The sequence below is a fragment of the Carettochelys insculpta genome, chromosome 17, assembly GCF_033958435.1.
Source record: "Carettochelys insculpta isolate YL-2023 chromosome 17, ASM3395843v1, whole genome shotgun sequence".
NCBI classification, from domain to species: Eukaryota; Metazoa; Chordata; order Testudines; family Carettochelyidae; genus Carettochelys; species Carettochelys insculpta.
The window spans coordinates 5100610-5124541 of record NC_134153.1 but is presented as its reverse complement, the minus strand read 5'-3'; the positions used below and the strand labels follow the sequence as shown (position 1 = coordinate 5124541).

The 23932-nt window shown below is 54.0% G+C and overlaps 1 protein-coding gene across 4 annotated transcripts in view; it reads right to left on the bottom strand.

Moving 5' to 3' along the window:
- ABHD16B (abhydrolase domain containing 16B) overlaps nt 1-23932 on the bottom strand; it is an 83082-nt gene that overhangs the window by 15459 nt on the left and 43691 nt on the right. For 3 of the 4 annotated variants that reach the window (XR_012647858.1, XR_012647857.1, XM_075011607.1), the window contains 2 exons: nt 12947-13049; nt 8082-8292 (listed from right to left, as the gene is read on the bottom strand). The gene's annotated coding sequence lies outside the window, so the exon portion shown is untranslated. The remainder of the gene's footprint in view (nt 1-8081; nt 8293-12946; nt 13050-23932) is intronic. The other variant, XM_075011608.1, reaches the window with a different exon arrangement.

Here is a 23932-nt window from a genome sequence, read left to right as displayed (position 1 = left end):
TTACCCTCCATAGACAGTCACGTCTCCCCATCAGTTGCATTGAGTGGCCACAGTCCTCTTGACTGATCACCCTAATTTACAATGGATAGCAGCTTCTTTCTTTTGCAGCAACTTTCTTACATATACACCTGCCTTTGCTTTTCCCCACCAGTCCTGCTGATGAAATGGGGTTTACCCGCAAAAGCTCATGCCCGAATAAATCTGTTAATCTCTATGTCGCTACAGGACTCCTCGTTGGTCTGACAGATACAGACTAACACGGCTACCCCGTGAGACTTTCCTACTGCAAGGCTTTGTTAACCAACGTGCTGCCAGCCATAAATCCTTGCCTGGAGATTTGCAGGTTTCCCTGAAAGAGAAACAAGCTGCCTCCCCACCTCTCTGTCTTTGCCATGCTGCACAGAGATTTGCTGGTCCACCCCGCCTCCAGGGGACTGTCCCCTTCTCCCCAGTGGTTCTGCCAGCAATGGAAAAACCCTGCTTGGGGGTAACTTTCATGTGAAGGGCTGGCCCAGTGGGGGAATGCTTCCTCTTTCTCCGGGACAGGATTTAAGATTCCTTTAGTGAATATATGGCTCTGATTTGTGCTGTCATCATGGGTCAGCTCCCCCGGAGTTTCCCTATGAGCAAGTGTAGCTCCGAAGAAAAAAAGCCTGTGAGTCCAAGTCAGAGGAATGCATTTAAATTCTCTAATCCAGGGCTGCAAGACAGGGAAGAGAACAGCTGAACTGGCTGAACATTCACCTACACCACAATCCTTAGCAGGATTTGCCTGTAGGCAAATTGTATCTCATATTCATTGTCACTGCCTGGCTGAAATCTTAACCCAGGCACAGCAGTGAGGGAGAGATTTGAAAGGGATTTTACCAGGGTTTGTAACCTTTCTTCACTTCCCTTATGAGCTTTAGCTAGTTTTTATGTCAGCCAGAGTGCTTGGCATGGCCTTCATCTTTGAAGTGTTCCACTTACCTCATCGGCACTGACCCTAAAACTGATTAGCCACAATTTTCCTACAGTTCACAGCCCCTACATGATCTTCCCATGTGAGGCAGGAGAGAGGAATTCCCCTCAAGGCCCAGGAAGCAGGGACTCTTTGCTCTTGTCGTTACTGGAGCCCAAGGCCTGTACCTACACACATGCCTAGTCTGGTCCCTGAGATGACAACTGCCCTCTCAAGCAGAGGCCTCACCTCCTGCAGAAGGACAACAGATGGCATTTGGCAGCTGCCTCACTCTGAGGGTCACTTTAGGGAGGCGTAGAGGTTGGGATAAAGCAGGGGCTTTTAAGGCCTGACCTGGGGAAGCCCTGGTCTGGGGCTCTTGGTTCCTGTGGTTGGGGGTAGGCAGGTGAAAGGCAGGGGATGGTTGTGTGTGGGCAGAAACCCAGAGCAAGAGATCCAGTCGAGGTGCCCTCGTTCCATCTGTATCTCTCTGGTGACAGACAAGGATTCTGGTCTTTGGTTCAGGTCCTGCACACGGCAAGTGGTAAATAAAAAAATAAGCCACAGGCAAGGACCCTGATTTTCCCAGGGCATGAGAGTCCTGAGGTCAGTGACACCAGGTTCTGACTGAGCGCATTCACCCATCCATCGTCAACATTCATGGCTTGGTGGTCCAGTTGGATTCCCATCAAATAACAGCCCTGACCAGCATAGCTTCTATCCGCCCACGTCCAGCCCGGAGGCTGTGTCCTTTCTTCCTGGATGGGCCCAGGCTGCCCATGATCCATACCTGTATCACCTCTGGGCTGGTTCACTGTGCTCTTAAATCCATCTGGTAGCTGGTGGCAAAGGTGGAGACTCGCTTGTTAAGAGGAGTGTCCTTGGATCTGCGCTGGCTGCCCATTGGCTCCACGTGGAGCTCCAAGGGTTGGGTTGGCCCAGTAAAACAACGTTCCCTCTAATTTTTTCCATCCATGGGCAGAATAAATTGTCTTCCATGCACTGACGTGTGTGCAGATGTGACGCACCAGTAGAAACACATGCTGCCGGCTGTGGGTGATCTAGTAATCAGCAGGGCAGCATTGGACTCTCTCCTGGGCAGCTGCCCAAGTGGACAGCTTACAGGGAACCCTGCTGTAAAACCCGAAGTGGCCTGGAGCCATCCTCCTTGAGAGACCTCCTCCCCCATCACCCCATCTGGCACTGTCTGAGATCAGCAGAGGCGCTTGTGTTGGACATCCCAGCAAGAGGGAGCCGGCAGCAGGTTGCTCTAGCCTCCTCACAAGGGACCTTAGCTTTGGCATTCCCTTCCCTTGGTCCCACACAGAGGGAACCCGCAGCCCTTCAAAGCTCAGCAGTGTTGTCGGAAGGGGGCTGAGCATGTCCGGGATATGTCTACACCACAGCTGGAGAGCTTCAGGAGTGATGGTGCTCTGGGCAGCTAGCCCGTCCTGCCACCTGCACAGCTTCAGCTACCCTGCTATTTGGGTTAGGGTGCAGGTTAGATAAACATCTAACAGAGATGATCTAGATGGTGCTTGGTCCTTCCATGAGGGCGGGGGACTGGACTCGATGACCTCTCGAGGTCCCTTCCAGTTCTAGTGTTCTATGATTCTATTGGTAGTGCTCTCATTGAGCTGGTACTTGGGCAGACATGGAAATCCCACCTCCAGCCCCTGTGTAGATGTACGCTATGGAAACCCAGCAGCTTAGGAGAGTTTGTGCTAGAGTGTTTCCTTGTTTGACTGGCTGCGTGGTGAGGATGGGAGCGGGGGCTGCAGCTGTTCTGGTTTTACTCTCCTGGGTTGTATTTTGAGTCAGTGGTGGGGTGTCTGCAGCCTGGGGGAGCCCCGGTATGTGGGTCAAGCTCAGACAAACAAAGAGAGCAGGAACTGAGCAAAAGTCCAGGGCTTGCCCCTACGTGCTCCAACCCAGCAAAGCTGGCCTCTGGTGCAAGCAAGATAAGCCCCCGCTCCTTGGCAGTAGACACAGTGACTCACAGGCTCTCTCCCCTTTGAGAGTTCAGGATCCTGCAGGCAGGGAGGAAGGGCAGGGTTTGGGCTGCTGGAGGCGCGCAAGCAGATGAAGGTACAGGCGGTGGATTATGGGAACAGGCTAAATCACTCTGCTCCTTCCCCCGGGGGCCCAGGCAATCGCATTCCATGGGAGGCAGGACACTGGTGCTTTCGTCAGTTTCTTTTTGCACTGCCAGGGGAGAGGAGGGTGCTCTGCCCTCCGCCCCCCACAACAGGAAAGTGCAGTTTTGTAGGGACAGATGTAGCTCCAGGCTTCTTGCCCACCCCTCCAATAGCTGGAGAACATCTCTGAGCTTAGACTGCCAACCCTCTGTGTCCCACTGCATGACTTTGCACCCACAGCTCCTGGAAAGGCTGGAGGTAGCAGTCTGGGCTTGGCCTGGGCAAACTCTCTGTTTGCGAGGCGCTCAGTGCAGGACCGGGACCATGGGCCAGGCCCAAGGTGCTGCCCTTCCATCTGTCTGCTTCTTCCCCAAGGCACTTTCCTCCCTGCCCCCCACCTCCCGGTTCATGGAATGCCCTCCCCACACAGGTCCAGCGCCTTTTCCTACCAGTCCAATTGCTGCCGGGGGCACTGGGATCACACCAGACAGGGCCTGTCTTGTGCCTGTTCTTGTCACTGTCACCCTCCCCTGACTCTACGTCACATCCCCTCTTAGGGTAGCTTGCAAGCCCTTTGAGGCCTGGGTTGTTTGTACAGAGTCCAAAACGCTGACAGGGGCTGCTGGGAGCAACTGCAATGCAATGGGTAATTAAAGAATCAAAACAGCCAGACCCCCATCAGCTAGATCATCAATCACCATTTCATATCCTGGATTTAAAACAAATCCTCCCCTCAAAAGAAATCACCAGGCGGAAGGACAGTGGGGTTTTACCGTGCATGATGGAAGAGGTGATGATATTTGTGAGATAGAACAGGGAGATCAGCAGCCCCTGGGTCTTTCCTGCTTTGTCAGGAAGGCTCTGGTGGGTGGGGGCAATACTACCATGGTGAGTGTCTGGGGACCAGCTTCCTCTTTTTCACATCAGCTGAAAACAGGCCCTATGTTTTGGCTTTGAAAGGAGCCAATTACCCACAGCTACAGTGGGTTCAGAAACCCAGGCCAGTCTTGGCCCCAGTGGGACATCAGGCCAGGAGAGTCTCTGAAGTACATACAAGTTCTTCCATCGTTGGTATGATAAGAACTCAGAACAGCCATACTGGGTCAGGTTTATCTTGCCCACTGTAAGGCCAATCGAATGAACCTGCAGCCTTGCAAGCTAAAGCCCTGTGCTCTACCACACAAGCTAACAGCCACCTGGCTCTCAGCTAAGGCTGCAGAGCAGAAACTTCACTCTCCCTTGTCAGTGGTCTCAGTGCCTCTGGGGTTACACCAGTGTCCTGTCGTCCACCAGAGGCAAATGCCAATGCCCCAGAGGGAGTGAACAGAACAGGTAATCACCAAAGTGATCCCTTCTCCTAACACCCATTTCCAGCTTCTGACAAACAGAGGCCAGGGACACCATTCCCACCCATCCTGGGCATTGATGGCCCTAATCTCCATGAATTTATCTAGTTCTTGCTGAACCCTGATAAAGTCTTGGTCTTCACAACCTCCTGTGGCAAGGAGTTCCACAGGCCGACCATGTGTGAAGAAAAACTGCCTTTTCTTAGTTTTAAACCCGCTGACCATTCATTTCATTTGGTGACCCCCAGGTCTTATGTTATGGAAACTAGTAAATAACTTTTCCTTATTCACTTTCCCCCATTCCTGTCACGATTTTACAGCCCTGTATCATATGATCAGAATGATTTTTACCACCCTCTGGGAGGGTACACAGCTAAATACAAAGTGTTGCATTCCTCAGTAATAATCACACAAGTCACCTAGCCACATCCACGACCTTCCGTGGACAAAGAAAGCCATGAAGCATACAACTAAAGAAGGGAACCCCAAGAGGTATAAATTCAAGCACAGGCTCATCCAGAAACCTTGGGCACTGAATGAACAATAGAAGCATCTGGCACCTGTAGGCTTGACAGAAGATAGTCCAGGAGCCAGGAGCCAGATGGTCTCTCTCTGTTAAAGGCATCACCTAAAAGTGAGGGGGTGGGCAAGCCCTGAAATCCAGCTGGGATTGGTGACAGATGAGCCACAAACCAGCCCTTCATTGTCCTGAGAGATTCCGGTCCAGAGGCAAAAGGACCCAGAGTGAAAAATCAGTAATAAGACAGAGGCTCCTCTGTCCCTGAGCCGATGAAGATGAACTGATCACAAGTGGTGGCTCTGGAGAGGCACATGATGCTGTGCCCAGGGGTGGCAGAGAGCCAGCATCCTGCCAGCAGCTGAACTCAGATTAGAGACCAGCTCCAGTATTCTGCTCCCTTCCCAGCTGATGCTTGGAAACCGCTTTTATTTGTACCCTTCCCCCTCTATCCTACCACCTTCTTCCTGCACCGAGCAAGGTCACAGCAGCAGCAACTGAGCTGTACCAAAGCCCTTGACTTTGTGCAACATCTTCCAGAAGAATTGGAACCACCTAAATGCTCCCCAGAACAGTATCGTTAAAGACAAAGGTCCGTTCCGGGAATAGATGTAGCCAGTGTCAGGAAGACAGAGCTTTTTCTTTACTCCTCTAAATGTTGGCTGCCTCGGTGATTTTATTATGTGTTTTCCTGAAAGTCCCAGCTCCCAAAGGCCTGGGAAAACAGGAGAATCTCATCTAATTTTGTGGTTAGAGCATGGCAGTGCATCAGCCTGAGCCTCCAGCCCTTCTCACCACGCGCACTGGGATCAGCCAGCTCTAGCAGCAGCTCCCAGCATCCACCTCCTGACCTGAGCAACCATCTCCCAGACTTTTCTGGGACAGAATCCTGTCTGGTGGGCTGCAGATCTCTCCCCACCCCCTATGCTTTTAGCCCCTACTTCCTAGAAGGGGCTGGTTTGTACCTTCAGGAGGCTGCAGCCCAGAAGTGGGAGAAAAGAAAGAAAGGTGTGTGAAAAATGCCATCCCAAGGTATTTCTAAGGACCAATGGCCATCAGGGTGTAATGTGTGCTAAGTACTCTCAGTTCTGGGGAGGTTAGGGAGGTGTAGGGGTTGACAGTGCAGAGGGTCAAGCTGATATCTATGGGACTGGGATGGGGGAGTGACTGGTTATGGGGGGATGGGAGTTGGGGGTGTTGATTGTGAGTGTGCAGGGGCTAGAATTTCTGTAGGTGGGGGGCGTGAGGAGAATCCATTTGGCCTGGGGAGGGGAGGGATGACAACTGATTGCTGGGAAGGAGGCGGCTGCCAGTGAGGGGAGGGGAAGGGAGCGAAGGGAGCAGTCGCCAGGGTGATGAGTGCTTGCCAGTCCCAGTGTGTCTGGGAGGCCAGGATGGTCGGCAGCTCACCAGATGGCCTCACCCTGGGAGGGGGGTACTCAGTGGCAGGGAAAAGCTGGGAAAGAGCCAGCCCCTGGGTCAGTCACCAGGTACCAGAGCTCGAGATCTCATGCAAGGCTGCCAGCCCCTCTCTGGCCGGCCCAGCGGGGACCAGGACAAAACCCAGCCCTCTGGGGACCTGAGCCTGCCAGGTGTCACAGAGGGTCTCCCCTGGGGGCGTCTGTCCCCACAGTACCCATGGCAAAGCAAGACATCTTGAGAAGGAAAGTGACTTGTCCAAGGCTGCTCCTCAGGAACCCACACCCAGACTCAATCCCCTCACGCCCCCGGGGGCTGATAACTGATGCTCACACAATTCCAGCTCAGAAATGAAGGGGTGCTGGGACTCTTTCTGGCCCCTGCAGTACCAAGCCAGAACAGACAGGCTTGCAGAGGGGTCACCCCGCTCCCATTTTATCTGTCACCCCTCTCACGGCCAGCAGGCCCAGACCCAGCCAGGCCCACAGCCAGGGCTCCCCTTTCCCCAGCCTGTGGCATTAGCCATCTGGTCTAATTTGCAGCCTCTTTTAAGTCACTTACACAGATTAGAAACAGCAACTGGCCCAGCCCTGACCCCAGGGGACCCCCTTCCAGGCTTCCCTCCCAGCTCCTCTCACAAGTACACTCTGTTCTCTAGTCTGAACTGGGGGGGTGCTAACGCCCACCCCCTCAGCCTGCAGCTCCACACACAGCCTGGGGCTGGAGGGCAGGGAGGGGGCAGCCTCCAAAGGATTATCTCTGTGTTCAAAGCCAACCCCTCCCAGGGAAGCCACGGTGACCCCACGCTTATCACCTCCCTCCTTGTGGGCTCGGGAGGGAGGGGAGGTGGGGGAACTGCAGAAGCAGGAGGTTATTTATGCAGGGGAGGGGGCAGACATGGCAATCTCTCTGGCCAGGCTACCTCACCCAGAGCCAGCCCCAGCCCCAGTCCCAGCCCAGAAAATAGCCTAGAGCGTTGTGAGCTTGTGAAAACGGGGAGTGGAAGTGATGGAAATTTAGCTGCAGCCTTCAGGGTAGAGCTGACTGCCCCAGCACAGAAGGGCAGGCAAGCCAGGCCAGCCTCAATCCAGGGGAAGTTCCCAATGGCATTGTTGTGCGCTGCACTCACACATCCCAGCCTGTGCGTCCTCGGCGCCCACTCCACATGTGGGCCACAGAGCCAGAGGTGGTCCTGAGCCTCGCCATTCATGGCCAGAGCCGGGTAGGGGCCTCCTGACACAGGGGAGGTTTGGCTCTGGGGTTGGCTTGGCCCCTTAAAGTTCTGAGCCACAGTTGCAGACTGAACCCCCCATGCCCTACCAGGGGTCCCACTAATTTTTTCCATCAATGGGCAGAATAAATTTTGTGATGTGCACCCAGGCATGTGCAGATGTGCACCGCCCATAAAAACACATGCTGCCCCCTGTGGGTGGCTGTGGGCGCTCTGCTAAATCTGCTGGGCAGCCCCTGAATCTCTCACGCACAGCTGCCCAGGTGCTCAGCTTACAGGGGACACTGTCCCCCATCAACATGGGGCGAGGGGGACTGGATTTGGATCCAAGGCTAAGTTCAGCCCCTCTCTAATTAACGACAGGGCACAGGCATGTGTCACGCACTGCACGAAACAGACACCGTGCCCTGTGTGTGGCCAGAGACATGTACACCTCTCAGACAATCGCATCCCACCATAAAACCGCAAAAGGATCCTGTATTCTCCCTACCTCTTCCAGCCCACTGCCTGCGGGGCTGCGATGTGCTGTTCAACAGCTGTCCTGTCCCACCTCAGACCTGGGTGCATTTGAGCGGTGGGCAGAATGGGCCCTCGGCTTCCCTCTCCTGCCTCTCAGAGCCACCCTGCGGATTGGGGTTGTGATACCCAGATTTTGAACACAGCTGACGGAAGTCCGGGAGAGCAGCATTCTCAGCCGGTCACTGCAGACATGAAACAGAGATGGGGACAACAGTGGCAGGAGACTCGTGTGGGACCCAAGGTCTAGTCACTGCTGCCAGCATCACCCGAGAACAAGGGAGACTGGGTGGGTCGTGCACCTGCTCTCTCCTGGGTGCCCATGGACAGCCATCTCTGCAGCCCCATGACCATTTGGGCAGCGCTCTGGCACTCAGGAGGAGCAGCACCCTCCCTCCCCTGTGTCCCTCAGGGAATACTTGAGGGCTGCATCCTGCCGAGCTGCCTCCGCCAGCGCCAATGACAGGGGAGTTGGTGGCATCTCCCCACCGGTAGATCCCAGGGCTCTGCACCACTTGGCTGGGACGCACCCCCTCTGCTTTTCCCATGGAGAGGACGGAAGGATTCTGAGGCACCTCCTGGAGTTTTCTATACTGGGTATTTCCAGAGTTCATCACTGTGGTAGCCATGGCAACTCCCTTCCTCTTCCCCTGACCCCTGGAGTTGGCTTGCTGGAGCCTGGCTCAGGAGGGGCAGCACTGCAGCTAATGAACATTAACTCCTGAAACCCTCCCGCATCCTGCAAGGCTGGGAAGGGATCCCAGCACCATGACCGCACAGAGCAGGGGGATGAGACAAAAGGGGACTGTGCTGGAGGTCCACAGAGCTGGGACTCAGCCTCCGAGGTGGGAATGGGTGCACCTAATTCTAAGTACTACCCCGAGTGAGCACAAGCCCCACAACCAGGCCCCGAGGAAGCTGGGGGGCTGGGTAAATTTTCCCTAGAAAAGAGGCCTTCCCTCACTTTGTGCCCCACGGAGTGGGATTCGAGCCACACCCAGCATGGGACTCCACTGGCTGGACTGGTGCCCCTTGTCTCTAAGGCAGGGGCTGGAGGGAGCAGAGCTTGCTGTCAATGCATGCAGGCAGGAGCTCAAAAGGCTGCCACCCCAGCTTCCTGCTGAGGAACTAGCCAAGCAACCGCAAGGGCAGAAGGGGCCCTGGGCTGCTTTGATGTGCCTGGGCAGCCAGCAGGCATTGCAAACCTTGCCCCCAGGCAGACCACAGCACACTGTGCCACACGACCCACTGCATCTGCCCCCCGCCCGCTCTCAACGGCGATTCCTAGAGCAGCGTGGGGTGCCTGGCGGCTGACAGCTTGGCCCTGCTCTAGGGCCCAAGCCGCTCATTGCCTGATGGCTGCGTGCGCTTTGATCCCCTGAGAGAGAGGCACGAAAGCCAGGTGGACAGAAATAGCAATGGGCCATAAGGGGCAGGGCTGGAGGTAGCATCACTGAAGCTCCGAGCTGGTGTCTTACTGGAGGCCTGTCCTTTGCTGTCCTCGCTTTTGTCCCAGCCATCGCAGCGGTGGGGAGTGGAGAGTGGGGGTGTAGCATTAGCATCCCCTGGGTGCAAACAGCCCTGGCGGGGGACGTTGCTCACCAGGGGCTGGGCTTGCGAGCCTGGCTCAGTGCTCTGGGCTGTTTGCATGCTGGAGTTGGGTGCCAGCTCTTCCCTCCCGGGGGCCCTCGTGTCACGGCTGCGCGAGGGGGCCGATGAGTGGGGAGAACTGTGAGCTCCAGGGCCGCGGATGGAACAGGGTTAATGCTTTGGGCAAATTCCTCAGAGGCCTTTTGCATGTTTGCCTCCGTGTAACTGGAGCCTCCAAAGGACCGTTCCCCACCCTCCTCCACGTGGCATTGCCCCAGCCGCCCCAACCCCCCCTCATTCCAGGTGCCCCCTCCTTTGCATCTCCCCATCCCCTGCACCGCTCTCATTTCAACAGGTCCGGCCCTCATCTGAGCGTGAGAAACCTTCTGTGCCCTCCTGCCTTGCCCCTCCCCTGAATATCCTGCCCAAAGGCAGAGAGATTAAAGCTCAGTTTGCAGCATGCCCAGCCTGCCTGCCTCCCACATCCTTCCCTGTGAATTCCTCTCCCTCCTTCATCTCACCAGGGGAGCCTGGCTGCAGCCATCAGCACCGCAGACCCAGGCGGCTGGAGACCTTCACATTTTCCCCTCTGTTAAAAATAGCTTGAGATTTATTTTCTGGCAGCATGGAAAGCCCCCGGGGCGTAAGAGAGGAAGCAGACTGGCTTCTGCAAGCCGGGGCTGGTGGGGGGTGAGGGGAGAGCGAAAAGGGCAGGAAATAACCCCCCGGCTGCAGCAGCCCTGTGGAGGGGAAAATGCTCAAATGCAAACAGTATGTGGTTAATGTGGAAACTCCCAGGGCAGAGACAGAGTGGCCTTGTGTATCCTGCTGTCCGGCCAAACAGCCTCTTCCTGCCCTGGGCCCGCTCCAAGACCCCGCAGCAGAGGCACACGGCCTCCACCTGCAAGCAGAGGGGGAGCGGGTGGCCTTGGTGTTCACACGCACTGGGCTTTGCTAGCCGGATGCCCTCCCTTCTTCACAGCCTTTCCCCCTCCTTCCCTGTCCCTGGCACCCTTGGGCTGCCCCTTGTCTCCCTGCCTCCCCCCACTTAGGTTAGGGCTCCGGGTACGAACACCCCCATGCTGGGGAAGGAGTGGGTCTGGTGCTCTTTAATAACTGTTTTTGCTGCTGCAGGCCGAGCTCCTTGCATACAGTACAGGCTCCTTGTCTGGACCTCCTACCCTGCCCCTTTTTATGCCACCCTCCATTTCCCCCATGCCAGAGGATGTGGTTCCCCCTCTACCATCTTCCGGGAGCTCTGTGTCCCCCCCCGCCCATTCTGTCTCCCCGAGGCAGGGCCACTCCATGCCCGTCTCCTTTATTCCCAGGGCTGCGTGCCCACCTTTCCCCCCACAGAGCCCCTGGCATGGCCGGGAGAAGGGGGCAGGGTTTGCCAACTCTGTCTGAAGCTCCTACCTCAGTAAGAGGTCACCGTGTTAGTCTGTGGCTTCACAAAAACCAAGCAGCCCTGTAGCACCTTAAAGACAAGCACATTTATTTATTAGGTAAAGAGCTTTAGTGCCTTCAGACTAGCAGCAGAAATTAGAATCCAGAGTTTATATGGCAGAGGCTGGAGGACCCTCCCTGCTATGTAAACCCTGGATTCTTCTTTCTGCTCCAAATCTGAAGAAGTGGGTCTTACCCAGGAGAACTCATCACCCAATACATAAAAGTGTTAGTCTTTAAGGTGCTGCAGGACTGCTTGTTTTTTGTGAAGCTGTTGTGGGAGATTCTCCTTCCCCCATAGCCCCCACAACCTTATGTCATTTTCTTAAAGCACCGAATCCAAATCTCCAGGATTGTTTTCTGGGAGACTCCAGGCCTATCTAGGAGAGTTGACGACTCTAGAAGGGGGAGAGCGCTATGTGTTCCCTTCCCCTCCCCCCATTCTCATGCCTGCCTAGAAGAAAAGTCATATCAGGGTGCCCCCTGTGCAATGCTGCCAGGAGGCTGGACAGTGCAGAGATGGGGTGGTGCTCTGCCGAGAGGTGCTGATGGCCACCAGGGAGCTGTTCTTTGATCCGTAAAGAATTCCAGAGATAACTTGAGCTGCTGGGTCTGCTAGCCAGATGCAAAGGGCTTGGGAGTCCCTCTCTCCTCTCTTCCGCTTTTCTGATCTCCACCAAAATGTACAGGGCTCTGCTGCTTGGTTCCCTTGCCTTTTGCATTGCTAGGCTGTCACATTCAGAAGTGGCCTTGTTACAGCCAAGCAGAAAGGCCATGAAGCTTATTGCAGAGCCACGCCCATCCCCGATAGTGCTGAGCCCTTGAAAGAATGGCCTCATGATTCCTTCCTCCACCCACAAACCAAGCTCTCACCCACTCATGACACCTAATGCAGACGCTACCCGCAGCAGAAGATGCTGCTCTTGATAAGTGGGTTATCTATCTTCTTCATGGGGCGTGTTAATCACAGTGAAATAATCTACTATAGAGGATCCTGCCCTTTTCATTAGTGCAGCTCCCCAATCACACCCTCCCCCTCAGACCGTTTGTGGACTCTCATCAAAGCCCAGGTCTATTTTCTAGGTCCTGCCAGGAGGCAGGGGGCTGGACTGAATGACCTCCTGAGGTGCCTTCCAGTTCTATGAGATGTGTATCTCCATATATTTATTTATTTATTTATTTTTTTCATGGACCCCCTGCAGCATCCCTGTGGACCCCCAGGGGAATGCAGACCACACGTTGGGAACCACTAATCTACTATATATTTTTTTGAGAGTTTGGGCGTCTGTCTCTGGGTGCGTCCCTCTGTCCGTCCGTTTAAGAACTCCTAAGTAGCAAGATCAAGGACCACCAAATTGGGAGTGCAGCTTCCTCTTTTCATAACTTAAAGCAAGGCCAGGCTCTGGCTGTGCCAAAACAATGGGATGTGCCTGGAATGTGATTGTTTGGCATCAGATGGAAATGGAGGGGTGTAATGGGAGAACGAGTTACACTCTACAAATGACCACGGGCAGGACCAAGTGCCCCAGCCCCTGGGAGCAGCCACTGGCCAGCAGCACAGCCCGTTACCACCCACCCTGCCCCAGGGAGCAGCTGCTGGCCGCTGCATGGCCCCTAACACCTCTGCAGAGAAGCCAGTGGGCAGGCAGTGTAGCCCCCTCCATCCCAGGCCAGCCACAGGGAGAAGCCAGTGGGTGGGCAGCATGGCCCCCCAAGCCCTGGGCCAGACCTGGCAATGCCAGGTAAGTCTTTTGGCTAACAATACTGATATAGCCACAGTTAGGTAGGTCGGCCTACTCCCACCTTTCAGAGCTGTTATTTCAGGCTGGCTGCGCCCTCTGGCAGGTATCCCCGCACCAGCTTGCATTTGGCTGACGTTTGGGAAGTTGGCTTTGTCACCATCCACCTGAAAGAGATAATTAAAAAAAAGATTCTAAAGCACAAGGCGGAAACCAGAGGAAACTGTCCCCATTTGCCAAGCAGTCACAAGTCCCACTATTGCTCAAGGAGATGTTTTGTTTGTGTAGCATATCAATGCCCTGTTATTCACAGTGCATTTTCTGTGCTGGTGAGTGCTGCTACTGAGTACTGGCCAGCCCCAGCCGTGGGATCCCACTGGAGGGGTGGCAGGGAGCTGGCTGAGCACTGGCTCCTCTTTTTTTTTTTTTTTTACAAAACCAGTACTGGTTATGCATATGGGGAAACTGAGGCCCAGCAAGGCAAAATGCTGTTGCCTGAGGTCACAGGGACACAATAACTCAGCTGCAAATTGGACTGTGGTCTTCTGACCCACCAGATCCAGACCTTACCCAGTGTACCACACTGCCAGCCACTCCCGCTCCGACTTTGCCATTTCTTTTGGAGCCCTAGAGAGCTCCTGTTTATGCTCCTGCTTCCACCATTGGAGTTTCCTGCAACTGATCCTTCTGCCTAAGGAAAATGTAGCCGGATTTCATTCAGAGCCACTCTTCTAACTGGCCCAAATGGTAGTAATCAAGGAGATAAGACCCTTTCCCTAAATGCTGACCCCGCTACCACTGTAGTCTCCCCTCAGTGTAAGAGGTTAACCTAGGGGACAGCCTCCCCCCCATATCAAGTACCATGTGCATGCTACACTGGGGTTATTCTAGTGCCTTATTCATTTCGCCTGATCTGGTCCCAATTTCTCCTTCCTGCCCCGGCCCCTGAGAATTTCTGCCCTTCGCCCCCGTTCCCTCAGTGAAAAATGAGACAAATAACTCACTGGAGGGAGCTAACATCTATCTCTCCTGCTCATAAATCACTCCCCGTCTCCTGGCTGGAGACCTTGCTGCCTCTTTCCCTGGCCTGGCATTCCCATCCCCGGAATCCGAGACGCCTGCTTGCAGCTCAGGCCGATAGCTGGTTACTGTCCCCATTCGGGCAATGATTTATGTGCCGTTTGCCCCCACCGTAAGCTTTCCACAAAACTGGCATTTACCAGCACTGGGAAGAGAGATTCCTTATTCACCAGCCCCCTGCATGTTCTCCTCTGTGCAGAGCCTTTCACCCTGATTTACAGCCATGCCAGCTTCCCTCAGGGGAGGGTATTTCTGTGACTGTGTGAGACACACAGCTCCCCCCGACTCCCTGAGTCTGCCTTTCAGGGTCATTTCTCCTCACCACGAGGGAGCCACACGTCCTGCTCACAGCCAGTGTTACCCTCGGTCGTGAGACACAGGCCCTGACCCTCAGCGCATTCAGCCCAGCGTCCCCCCCCACATGCGGGGCTATTTGAAGGATGATGCAATCCCTAGTGTACTGTAAGTTACACTCTGCTTCCCACAGGCTGTCTGGGGGTAGGGGCAAAGAGGGCAATTGCACCAGGGCCCAGAGATTCAGTGGGGCCTGCACCTGATGGCCACAGCCGCCTGCTGCCAGAGCACTGCTCCACCCAGCTCTGAGGGCTGGGGGAGGGCTTGCCACAGCCCGGGGATGATGAGGTCTGACTGCCCAAGGCCCCGCCCCTTCTCACCGCACAGCTCTGGGCCTGCCCCATATCTCACCCTAGGGCCCATGGTGGCTGCCCGCCCCTCTGTCCATGCCCCTTCCTCCCATTAACCCTCCCACCCCGTGCCCCTAATTTAGGGCTGGGAACAGGACAGGGGAAGAATCTGTCTGAACTTGCCCCCTTGTGCAGGGAATATCCCCTGGGGCTTGCAGCAGGGGCAGCTGCCTCTCACGCCCACCTAGCCAGAGGCCATCCTGCATCACCTTGCCCCTGGTTGACCCTCGATAGGGCCCCTTCTGAATTACGCAGCCACAGTCCCCCCTATTTAAAACATTCCTCTTCAGAGGCTGGTCTGGACACCCCAGGGCCCTCTCCCAACTAGTGTCGCTCACCCCCTCCTTAGGGGAGAAACCCCTCAGCCTTCCTTCCCAGAGCAGCCCCCTAATTCATTCACCACAGCTAGGCAGTGCCTGGAGCTCAGCCCTTACACGCGGATTCCCTCCTGCCCTAGCCCATTACCCCAGTTCTCTTAGCTGGGGTAACTCCCCTCATCTCGGCCTCTTTCCTTCACCCAAACACCCCCATCCTCATCTAACATCCTCTTTCCCTTCATGAGGCAATCAGCTGACTGCCCTCCAGCCCCATCAAGGGCCGTTAACTCAGGATGGGGTGCTGGAGCATTTCCTTCAGCAATCCGACTGGCTCGCCCCAGGCACACCAGCTGTTCAGGATCAAACCCCGCTGCCACAGGGCCCATTCCGCCCCCACCAGAGCTGCCTAAAGGGCCCTTAGTAGAACAGGAATCAGCCTCATTACACTTCACAGCTCCCCCCCCAGCACCTCCAAGATCTCCCCAAGCATTACTAAGCTGCCTGCTTTTGCCGGTCACCGTCAAGCCCCCTCCCTCGACACGGAGATCCCGCTGCTCTCTGCATTCCCGCCACGTCCCAGCTGAGCGCATGATATTGAAATGCCCTTTGTGAGCAGATGGTCCGAGTTTCCCCCTGTCTTTTGACGTCCTCCTCCTGGCCTTTAGATACCCCCTGAGTGACCTTCCTATTTCTTTCTGGGGTTGGTTCCTATGTCCTGTGGAGGCCTGGTCCCCCCACCCCCTCCAGTAGCAGTTCCCCCTTCCCGACTCAGCCCTTATCAGTTTCACTAGTATAATTTCCTCCCTGTCCACCCATCTGCTTATTTTAGCTACTTCTTCCTTCCTCTCGACTGCCTTCCGAATAGACTCCAGCCTGGCCACCCCTCCTCCATAAACGCCTGCACACAGCTCCCTTGTCCTGTCTGCCAGCATGTCACTGCACTTACACAGAGGGGTGGGGTCTCTTCCCATCCATCTGGGGGGGCCTTGTCCTCCTGCCTCAGTTTCCCGTAAACCACAAAGAAATCTCAATGGGCACATTGACAAAAGGTGAGGGAGCCTCAGTCAGGAGCTTTCTAAGCGGACTAGAAACAGGCCTGCACTTCTGCAGGGGTCAGGAGAGAGTCTCCAGGTCCCCGTATGCCCTGTCAGCCTTGGGTCAGCTCCAGGGTCGGGAGGGGGTAATTTCCCAGATCTGATTCACATGTGATCACAGATGGTAGAAGAAAAGTCAGGTGATCTCATGGGGGCTGAAATCTGACAGGAAGCCATGAAGAGCAGATGGTTTCAGCTCCAGGAAACCTGCTCCCCTTTCAGAATCTAAACCAGGTCCAAACAGGGCCCTGTTAGAATTCGTCTCGGTTGCATGGGGTGCTCGGAAAGTCTAATCATCCTTCCTAAAGCATGGCTGCAGGACCCAAACCAGGCTGGGCTGCGACTCCACCTGGGCCAGGTCATTTTGCAGCTGCCCTCCATCATTTCCATTTTCATTTCAGGACACCTCCTGCCATTGCATTTCCACCAGCACAACTCCTCCTGACGCAGCCTTGGCGGGGTGGGGGGTGGGGATGGTGTACACAGATACAGACCTGTAAAGCAGATGCCTGTATCTGAATTCAGCCTACAGCAGGATGTATGTGAGCCTCATTGAGGTGAGCCAAGCAGAGCTGGGCAACCCTCCTCTGAACATCTGCTTATGCTGCTGCAAAGGGCGTTTGTGTTTGGCACGTCAAGAAGATGCAGCTTGGTTGTTGGGAAGAGTTCAGGAGACTGCCACTCCCCACAGTATGGGACCCACATGGTAGGGTTTTAGTCCGCTCCACAGGGTGTATATTTTAGCCCACACTAGCATGTCACGCACTAAGCAGGTCTTTGCCCCGCGAAAGCTTATGCTCCAAAATATCTGTTAGTCTATAAGGTGGCACAGGACTTCTTGGTGTTTTTGAAGATACAGACTGACTTGGCTACCTCTCTGATATTGAGCCCTTGTGGCTCTTATCAGCACACATTAAAAATTCCTTAGTGTGTCTCAGGGTAGCCCTACTTCCAGTACATTAATGCAATCCTGTTTCCCCCATGGGGGGACTAACGCACTGTGTAGACAAGTCCTTAGAGTGTGGTGCATTCTTCCTTACGGGACCTTTTAAAACACTTCTATTTTGTTTTCATTTCACCACACAAAGAAACTCCGTCTAAAGGGAAACTAGCATCTTCTACCTGTTCAACTCCTGGGTTTGGTTCCTGCCTCCACCACTGGCATGTGGGGAAAACACTGTGACCCATTTTTGGACTGTGGTTGGGAAGAACTCTGTAGCTGCAAGGAATGTTTCTCTAGTCATTATTCAGTGCCTGAAAAGCCCCTGAGAGAAAGATTCAAACAGTCTCTTTTCTCTGGAGTTACCCTGCCCCAGCCACGCCTTGTGGCCTGTTCTGAATTTCCCAGCAGATGCTTGTCTCTGTTCCAGCAGTACTCCCTAGAACATTTCTCGGCACAGGGGACGGTACCAAGTCTAGAGAGAGTTTCCAACATTACACTCACTACTGGCCTAAGGCATAGCTGAAAACTGCCTTTATCTGTAGCTCTGTCATTAGAGGGATGCACCATGTTGTAGGTGTACGGGCCCCCAGAGCTCTCTGCCTGCCAGGTAACCTGGCATCTTTCCATGGCTGTCTGTTTGTAGAGCAGTCTCTCTGAGCAAGCTAGCATGTTCGCTGAACCTTCCCCTGCAGCCATGTCCTGCCTCAACTAGAGATCCCCAGCTCAGCTAAAGGTTCTCCTATGTGAGCCACCCGTCGTCAGAACTATCTATAGTGGAGGACAGGGTGCCATGGAATCTGCTCCTTTGCAAAAGGATTTGCACAGGCATCTCCTGCTGTTGCACTAGAGCAAGTGAAGACAATGGCAGGAGTGCCTGTGTAAATTGGGCACAAGTGTTCTCGGCTAGACGTGATGTGGGCAGGGAACAATTCTGCCCTGTCTAAACCAGTGCCATTACCTTTGCCTTTGCTCCCACTGGTGGAGCTGCTGGTAGAATAATGGGGTAGAGATGGGGAGATTCCAACAAACTACTCATAGGATCACAGCTTCAACATCCTTCTCTACACCCAGAAAGAACGTCTCAGCCATTGTTTCAGCTGAGCCTGGGCTGGCCACTGTCCTTCTCTCATCTGCAGTGTGCCTGGGTGCAGCTAACCCAACTGCTGACAACCAGCCGTGGAAATGGCGTTCTTTCCAGTTGCGGCTGGCACCCCAGCCACGGCGAATATGAGTTTGTTACAGCCAAGTATCCCTGCTGTAATAGCTTCAGCTTTTAGCTGCGGAGATCCCTATGGTGTCAGCCAAGATGGCTGCCATCACAAAGTCCTGGCCGCCGTAGATGCTGGAGATAAGGGAGGTGTGTGGTCACCCCGCCCCAGTGCCAGTGAAGCAATGCCTCAGTGCCAATGCCTTAATGTACCTAATCTATTCAAGAACATCTCGTTATGGAATTTCTGCGCCAATCTAGCTCAGTGGGCGGCAACCTGCCGCCCCATCAGGGTTCTGTGTGTGGCCTGCAAGACATTTTGTTCACCACGGCCCAGGCCCAGGCCTGCCCAATTCTGCTGGTTTCTGTCTGCGTCGCTTTTTCCTTACCGGTATTAGTAAAGCGACAGGCAAGTGAGGCTCATTCTGATTGCACACAGTATGGACTGCGAGCTGCCTCAGCATCCAATCATTCCACTGCTATGGTTCAATCATCCTGCCCTGCCGGCAGGGCCTACAGACACTGTGGGCCCTGGGCAAGGTGGGAGGGGGGCCTGGCTCCACACCTGGGATGGGGGAAAGCCAACAGCAAAAGGCGTGGAGCCGATGCTGGGCCTCTCCCCTCCTGCACAGCCATGCAAAACGGTGGACCAGTGGTACCGTAGCACTGCAAAGGGGCCCAGAGCTCCAGCCACCACCTGCCAAAGTAGCGCTGGTGGTGGTCAGAGCTCCCCTTTGAAATACCGGGTCTGACGGCAACTGCCTCCTCCCCCTCTACCCGGTGTCGGGGGCCTGCACCCCACAAATTCTAGGTACACAAGCGCAGTTAGCAAAACGGCCCTGTCCCAGGAGACTGTCTTGGTTACAGCAACTTGCAGCCCATCGAGATGAAGGAGATCCAGGCAGGCGGGCCCACTCACTAGCCTAGGCTGGCCACCCCTGATCTAACTGCTTCCCTGGTCTTCGGCCCCGGCATCTGAGCACCTCCCAAGTGACAAAACAGAGAAATAACTTGTACTGATCTGTCTCTTCACAGCTGGTCTGACCGACTTCAGCATGTTTGTTTTGATCTGCGTGCATGAGTGAGCGGGTGTGTTGCAGTGGGCGTGAAGAAATTAGTGAGGGGGAAATGAAGCTGAAGATGTGGGTTTGTGTTGAGTTCTGGAAGCTGTGAGCTGACAGCAATGCTCCCTCGTCAGCGTCCACCTCCCACCAAATTTCTGTCCCACACTCAAGCCCTCAGTCATGGGCAGGTGGCTTCATTATCCTGCTTGTGGGAGGAGGGGTGTCTCTCAGGTAGCCAGGCCGGTCCCCCCGAGGTTTGACTAGCAAGAGTGAGACCTTGAACTAAACTCTCCAGTGGGGAGTCAGCCCTGAGATTGTGGCCCTAGGCCAGGGGTTCTCAAACTTCATTGTAGCGCAACCCCTTTGCAGCAACAAGTACTACATGATCCCAGGAGTGGCGACCAAAGACAAGCCTGCCCAAGCCCTGCTGCCGCAGGTGAGAGGGCCAGAGACAAAGCCTGAGCTTCACTGCCCTGGTCAGGGAGGCCACAGCCAAAACTCCAGGGCTTCAGCCCCAGGAAAGGGGCCCGTAATTTGCCCCTGCACCCCACCCAGGGCTGAAGACTGAAGGCATCAACTTTGGCCCTGGGCAGTGGGGCTTGGGCTTCAGGTTTGGCCCTGAAACCCACACCCCCATTCAAATGAGGTTACCACCAGTATGCCCTCTAATAGTTTCCATCCCTGTGCAGAATAATTTTATGTGCACTGAGGCATGGGTGAATGTGCACCAGCAGTAGAAACAAAAACCCTAGCAGTGGGCGCTCTGCTCTGCTCTGCTAATCAGCTGGGCAGCATTGAAACTTCTCCTGAGTGCCTGGCTTACAGGGAACATCTGTCACAACCCACAATGCTTACTCCTAACGGCCACTGGGTTTGATCCAAGAGGCATTTCAGCCTTACCTCAATCCCTGGGAATAAAATGGAGGGAACCCTCAAGGAATCCGTTTTGGAGCACTTGGAAGAGGGGAAAGTGATCAAAAGTAGCCAACATGGATTCACCAGGGGCAAGTCCTGCCTGACCAATCTGATTAGCTTCTATGGCGAGGTAACAAGCTCTGTGGACATGGGGAAGTCAGTGGATGTGATATACCTTGACTTCAGCCAGGCTTTTGAAATGGTCTCCCCCAACATTCTTGTCCATAAGTTAAGGAAATATGGATTGGATCTTTGGACTATAAGATGCATAGAAAGTTGGCTTGATGGTCGGGCCCAACGGGTAGTGGTCAATGGCTCAATATCTGGATGGCGGTCTGTTCCAAGCGGAGTGCCGCAGGGCTTGGTTCTGGGGCTGGTGTTATTCAACATCTTTATTAATGACCTGGATGAGGGACTGGATTGCACCCTCAGCAAGTTTGCGGATGACACAAATCTAGGGGGAGAGGTAGATTTGTGGGAGGGTAGAGAGAGAATCCAGAGGGACCTGGATAAATTGGAGGACTGGGCCAAAAGAAATCTGATGTGGTTCAATAAGGAGAAGTGTAGAGTCCTGCACCTGGGGCGGAAGAATCCCAAGCATTGTTACAGGCTGGGGACTGACTGGCTCAGCAGCAGTACGATGGAAAGGGACCTGGGGTTATGGTGGATGAAAGGCTGGATATGATTAAACAGTGTGCCTTGTAGCCAAGAAGGCTAACGGCATACTAGGGTGCATTAGGAGGAGCATTTTGGGCAGATCTGGAGAAGTAGTTATTCCTCTTTATTCGGCACTGGTGAGGCCACATCTGGAATATTGTGTTCAGTTTTGGGCCCCCCCAGTATAAAAAGGATGTGGATTTGCTGGAGCAGGTTTAGCGAAGGGCAACAAAAATGATTAAGGGTCTGGAACACAAGACCTATGAGGATAAGCTGAGGGATCTGGGCTTGTTTAGTTTACAGAAGAGAAGACTTAGAGGTGATTTAATAGCAGCCTTCAACTTCCTGAAGGTGAGCTCTAAAAAGGAAGATGAGAAATTGTTCTCAGTGGTGTCAGATGGCAGGAGTAATGTTCTGAAGTTGAAGAGGGAGAGGTGTAGATTAGATATTAGGAAAAACTACTTTACTAGGAGGGTGGTGAACCACTGGAATGCGTTGCCTAGAGAGGTGGTGGTTTCTCCATCCCTAGAGATTTTTAAGTCCCGGCTTGACAAGGTCCTGGCTGGGATGACTCAGTGGGTGTTGATCCTGCTTGAAGCAGGGGCCTGGACTAGATGACCTCCTGAAGGTCCCTTCTGTGGGACCACAAGCACCTGGTGGCCGGGCCTCACTCGCAAGGCAGAACGACCATACACTCCATCCTGGAACGCTATCATACAACGGTGGGGTGGCCTGAAGCCAGGCCGGGAGAAAGAAATCAGAAAGTTGACAAGTAGTTGGAGAGTCCCCAAAGAGAACATCCTGACAAGTAGATAGTAAGTCCCCAAAGAGAACAGCTGGGGCAAGTAGCTGGAAGCACCCCAAAGAGAACATCTTGGTTGTGCAATATTAGAGGGTCCCAGGGGGAGGTTCAGAAAATGACCAAGGACAGAGGAAAACTTATAACATGTTCTGACAGGCCGGGAGGATGGAAAGCCCAAATTGGGTAACAAACGCTTTAATTGGCCAGGTATTGAACCCCCAACTAAGGAACAGTATAAAAGGTGATTTAGTAGGGACAAAGGGGTGGGCTCCTGGACACCAGGTGGAGGCTAGCAACTTCCAGTCCAGACAGCAGACCCCGGCCTGATCACCCGGATGTCACCACCACGAAAGGTCCCAACCAAGCCGTACCTCTGACTTGAAGGGCCGCTGTAACGTAGTTGTTGGTAAGATGTGGGAGCATTGGATGTTACTGGTAAGTCACATGTAATTATATACAGCTATATGTAACCTAGTGTTTAGCCTATGCCAAATAAATAAATATATTTAAGACAAGTGTTAAGTAGTTGTAGTTACGACTAAATGAATCAGTCACTATCGGTAAATACCACTAGCTGGACTAGCTGGGGCTGTATAGAGAATTATTGGGACTTAGAACAGCCACAGGGCACTGTGGTGTTCACAGTCGGAGTGTTATTGTTCCTGGTACTCATAATACTGTGGAAACCCAGGTTTTAAAGTAGATACACTGTATCACATATTGCTGCTACACTATATAAGGCTGCTATAGGGCTAGGGTGGTTGGTCCCGGGCCATCCACCCCGCCCACTGTATCAAACCCCACGCACACCCACGGGACCCAGAATAGGTCGGCACATCATCACCTTCCAGCCCTGTGATTCTGTGATTCTGTGATTCCTGCAGCCCTCATGGGCACTCATAACAATCCGCCCCAGCCAGCTTGGTCCAACAGACCTGAGGCAAATGCTCAGCACCTTTTGTCAGCACTGGAATTCCTCTAAATCTTCCTGCCATGGCACTAGGCTGGTGCAGCCCACCAACAGCAGAAAGATGAGCGTGCTCGGCCAAGCAGGGCCCAGAGCTCCCTAGCATTTCTACCCTTCCATTGCACAGACCTGGGGTGAGCAGCTTCCCAGAACCCTAACAGACAGTATATGCTCATGCGACTGTTGGTGCAGGGATAACGGGGGGTGAATCAGAAGGAAAAGGCAGCCTAGACAGACACATCCCAGCTGCTAGGTGCGCAGGCTGTTTTCTCCTTCCTGAACGCTTTGCCGGCTGCCTGTAGTCACACCCCTCAAGTCTAACACTCGCCTGTCTTGGAACAGCCTCCCCACCCCCAATCTGTCTCTGCATTTCTGCCTTCCAGCCAGCACAAGCCCCCATGGTTTACAGGTATTGCTGAGTGGCATTAGTGCCCTGGGATTGGACTAACCAGCATTTATCTATATTACAGTCTCAGGCTATTGATAATTGTCAATTCTCTAGACTTCTTCGGTTGTCCTTAATTTCTCCCCTTGTTGCCCTGGGCTCAGTCCCTCCCAGCTCACTGTCAGCCCTGCGGTTGAGCCAGCTGCAACTTGCTACTTCCTCCCGTTCATTTTAAACAAATATTCTGAAGCAGCACAGAAAGTTACTTTAATTAAGGGCTTCTTAAGCGGCCAGGCTCAGAGACCTGGTGGAATCGTGGGATTACTGTCTTTCAGAGGAGAATGCTCATTCCCCCTTCAGGACCCCATCATGCTCTTGCCGTTTGCTATTCTGCCCTGTCTCCTATACTGCCTGCTGGGTTGGGGTCCCTCCCTCCATCCCCACATGGAGCCCCATTAACTCTGTCTTGTTTCCCTGGGCCCCATTTTCTAGGCCCTCAGCCTTGCCCTCAAGTGAGAGCAGCTCGTTATTCATTGTGGTGCCCTTCTGAAAGTGTGGTTTGAGTGGTGGTGAAAGGTGCTAGACTGAGAAACTAGGACCACCGAGGGGCTGCTTCTCCCACCCACATACACCAGCCTCAGTCAGGAGCCACTCCCCAGAGCATGACAAGGCTGCACAGGGGAAGAGAGGAGAAAATCAGGCCCTGATACTCTCAGCTTAAAGACATGGGGCCCAATCCTCCCCGCCCTGTGCCACATGTTGTCATTTCTCCCAGCCAGGTGCGTAGGAAGTGCTGACAAATCTCCACAGTGATATTTTATCCCCACTCTGTGCAGGAGAAAATGACGGAGCAAGGGAAGAAGCAGAGGCACATCAGGCTCCCAACAGTTAGCTGCTTTCACCTGCAGAAATGCC